At 47.8% G+C, this 4,210-nt stretch overlaps 1 pseudogene; it reads right to left on the bottom strand.

Annotated features, from left to right (window-relative positions):
* Nucleotides 1–757: 757 nt before the first annotated feature.
* Nucleotides 758–1,935, bottom strand: LOC144229223 (proline-rich protein 19 pseudogene; annotated as a pseudogene).
* Nucleotides 1,936–4,210: the final 2,275 nt, after the last annotated feature.

Raw genomic sequence — 4,210 nt, 5'->3', positions numbered from 1 at the left:
GAACCAGTGACATTTGTGTTGGAGTTAATGGGAGTCCTCTGACTCAGAGACTTGTAAGAACTGGAGAAATAAGCTTTACAGATATACAATTAGCCAAGCTCTTAGAATGATAAAGCATTTATTAAAAGAACCTTCATAACTATGTCTTTCGTCATTATAAGCTTTTATTTTTTTTGGTAAAACCCAGTTTCTTGGGTAATATTTTTATAGTAGTAAAACATACGCTGGTGAATAAATCTTCAGCTTATATCACAACAAGCTTTTACAAATGAAAACCTTTTGCAAACCCACCTAGATTGATCCACAGAACATTATGAACAGCTTAGAAGCTTCCCCTGGGCATACTTCCATTCTCCCTCCCTAAGGGTAATCACCACCCTGATTTCCAATATTGCAAATTACTTTTGTCTCTTTTTTTTTTTTAAATATTTTTATTTATTTCTAGGAGAGAGAGAGAGACGGCGTGAGCAGGGGAGGGTCAGAGAGAGAGGGAGACACAGACTCTGAAGGAGGCTCCAGGCTCTGAGCCGGCAGTCAGCACAGAGCCCGACGCGGGGCTCGAACCCACAAACCGCGAGATCATGACCTAAGCGAAAGTCGGACGCTTAACCGACTAAGCCACCCAGGTGCCCCACTTTTGTCTCTTTTTAAAAAAATGTTTATTTATTTAGTTTATTTATTTTTGACCAGGAAGAAGGTACTTTACTGAAGCGATCAGGAATGTAGGTTTCCTGCCTCTTGCCCAGCCTCAGTCCTCTCAGTATAGTCTCATAGGTGGAAAGGACCAGGCCTCTAGGCTCCTCTGGGCCACCACCCAGGAGAGGCTGGGCAGTGGGGCGGAAGGGCTGGAAGGGCTCCAGTCCAGGGCAGAGGTTCGGGGCAACAAAGGTGATGGTGGCTGAGGCAGGGGTTGTTGTGGGCCGTCCCCCCAGGTCCGGGGACGGGGAGGTGTGGCTACCAGCCAGATGCTTTTCAGTAGGTCAAAGGTTGTTGGGGGGCCCCAGGCTGCCCCAGATGGCGAAGGCAACAAGGGCAAGGTGGGTGGCCAGGGACCTTTTGGTGGTGCCAGGCTCACCCTGTGCATCATGGAAATGCTGGAGGTGTGAGGCATGGCGAAAGTGAGCTCCTTTGTCCTCTGCTGCCTCCTCTGCCTCCCCTCCCCTAGGGCCTGCTCCGGGGTGTTGATCCAGGAGGGTGTCATCCTTCGTCTTTCAGGGCCCCCAGGTTTGGTCCCTGGTAAGGGTGGCCAGCAGTCACGGAGCAGTGGGGTAAGGTCAGGCACACAGCCATGGCAGGCCCGTAAGGTGCCCATGATGGCATCCCTGGCCTCTTGCACGAGGTTCCTCCTGGGGAAGACATGTGGCAGAATCAGCTGGCACTGCAGCTCCTCCAGAAGCTGCCCCAAGCCAGAGAGCTCTGGGGGACCGGGTGGGCCTGGGCCTGAGCCTCTAGGCACCTGGTTCTCTTTGCCCCTTGACTGGGGAGCTGGGTCTTGGGCCCAGCTTGGGCTTGGGGAGGGCTTGGTGGGGAGTGAAGGGGCGACTGGCTCCAGGGGCCCACTGCTAAGCAGCTGTGCCACATCCAGAGATTTCACCTTATGGTTAAAGAGACCCCGGTGCTCCCAGCTCAGCCGGTCCTGCGTTATGACCACGAGCTTGGGCCACGAGCTTGGGAAGAGTAGGGGCCAAAGATGGATCCTGACTGGTCACAGGAGGATCTTGACGGGCCAACGGCCAGCAGCTGCCCATCAGGTCCTCCTTACGTCCTGCCTGGTCTTCTGACAAAGGGCACAACCAGGTTTTTCAGGCCGCTGGAAAGACCAAAGGCCTGGCCTCCGGGAGTCCATAATGTTCTCTGGGTTTAGGGGAGGAACAGAGGCCACAGATCTGCAAGATGAGTTGGGCAGGAGGGGCGCCAGGCTGGACCTGGGCCTTGCAGCAACTCTAATTTCCTTTCTCTTTCTGCACCTTCTTCTGCCCTCATTGCAGGGTGGGTGCTGGATGGTCTCGCCTTCCCGTTCCCAGGTGCCCGGGTGCGCTGGCCGCCGCCCGAGCATGAGTGGCCCGCTAAAATGTTTATTTATTTTTGAGAGAGAGTGCACAAGTAGGGAGGGGGCAGAGAGAGAGGGGGACAGGGGATCCCAGGCAGATTCTGTGCAGATAGTCGGGAGCCTGATGGGGGGCTTGAACTCAGGAACTGTGAGATCACGACCTGAGCCAAAGTTGGACACTCAACCGACAAAGTAGGCACCCCTCCACTTAGCCTCTCTTAAACTTTGTGTTAAAGGAATTATACAGAACATCTATATTCTGTTTGACTTGTTTTACTCAATATTATGCCTGCAAGTTTCATTTATGTTCTTGCCAAACTTCATGTTTTCATTCCTGTACAATATTCCATTATATGAATGTAGCACAGTTGTATTTATCCATTTTACTGTTGGTGGACACTGGGTTGTGTCCAATTTTTGGTTATTATGAACAATGCTGCCATAAAGATATCAGTACATGTTTTTCCTGCACACATGCCCTCCTTTCTCCAGATATGATATATACTTTTTGATGGCATTTCCCCCCTTCCTGATGTAGAAAATGTACAGTTCTCCTGAAGTAAAGGGATTGAGGCAGTGAGGAAAGTAGACTAGAAGGCGAGGAAGAAAGCATTACTTAGACTAGCTGGGCACTGATGCTTTTGAATACTCATTTGCTCTCATAAGTTAAAGTGGTAACAATGTAAACTACGTCATTGCTCATGACAAATTTTTTTTTTAATGTTTTATTTATTTTTAGGAGAGAGAGAGAGACAGCGTGAGCAGGGGAGGGTCAGAGAGAGAGGGAGACACAGAATCTGAAGCAGGCTCCAGGCTCTGAACTGGCTGTCAGCACAGAGCCCGACAAGGGGCTCGAACCCACGAACTGCGAGATCATGACCTAAGTGAAAGTCGGACGCTTAACCGACTAAGCCACCCAGGCGCCCTGCTCATGACAAATTTTAAAATAATTAGGATAGGGCACCTGGGTGGCTCAGCCAGCTGGGCATCCAATTCCTGGTTTCAGCTCAGGTCGTGATCCCAGGGTCATAGGATGGAGCCCTGCATTGAGCTCTGCACTGAATGTGGAGTCTGCTTGTGATTCTCTCAATCTCTCTCTCTCTCTCTCTCTCTCTCTCTCTCAACAAATACACAAATCACAATTTGGGTACTTTTCCACTGCTACCTAGAATATTTGAGGATATCTCCTCCTGGAAGCTCATTTTTAATATTAGCCTTAGGAAGATAAACTTAGAAAGGTAATTAAAATTAAGAAAAAAGATTTCTGTCCAACAGGGGAGATGGCTAAAAGAGGGTGGCTGGACAGATTGTGGGATTTACCCCTGGAGGCTGAGAAACACCAGTGGGTCTTCTAATTGTTTTATTTTTAGTTAATCTGGTTTACATGTTGACCATTGTGTTTCATGAATTTAAGCTATGAAGACTGAATGGAAGGAAATAGCACTAAGTTTGGGTCCCAAGAGACAAATCCTTTGTGCTGTAGGCCTCACTCAGAATCTCTGTGGCCAGAAATATCCCTGGGGTTAAAGTTACCTGGTTGCTCTTGGTCCAACACTGCAAATTCTGCATCTGATCTCCAAAACTGTGACTTGAATTTGTTGAAAACTAATATTATTTCCCTTTGATTTTTAAAATTATAAAACTAGTATATATTTATTATAGACAATTTGGATGATGTGTAAAAATATAACGAATAAAAATTTCATGTAATATATTGCATCATCTTTTGCTAATATTTTGGAATATTTACTTTCAGTTTTTAAGTTACCCATTTTTTTTTTTTACATAGCTATTTTATTCAGTGCACGTTTTTGAAAACTTCCTCTGTACTGATGGTACAATTGAATAGAACCGGTGGTCCTGCAGTCTCTTACAAGGTCTGCAAGACTTGAGCTTACCCAACAGGATCCAGAACAACTCCAAGATCAGAGACGGCAGGGGCTGGAAAGGGTGACCTCCAGGAAATGGTTCAGGAAAAAGATAACACAGCAGCTCGAGACAGCTGTCCTTAGAAAGGCCTGTTGTCAGGACGCTCTGTAGGTTAAGTGTCCAACTCTTGGTTTTGGCTCAGGTCATGATCTCACAGTTCATTGGATTGAGCCCTGTGTTGGGCTCTGTGCTGACAGCACAGAGCCTGCTTGAGATTCTCTCTTTCCCTCT

The sequence above is a fragment of the Crocuta crocuta genome, unplaced genomic scaffold (assembly GCF_008692635.1).
Source record: "Crocuta crocuta isolate KB4526 unplaced genomic scaffold, BGI_CrCroc_1.0 scaffold163, whole genome shotgun sequence".
NCBI lineage: Eukaryota > Metazoa > Chordata > Mammalia > Carnivora > Hyaenidae > Crocuta > Crocuta crocuta.
This window is presented reverse-complemented; position numbering and strand designations above follow the sequence as displayed.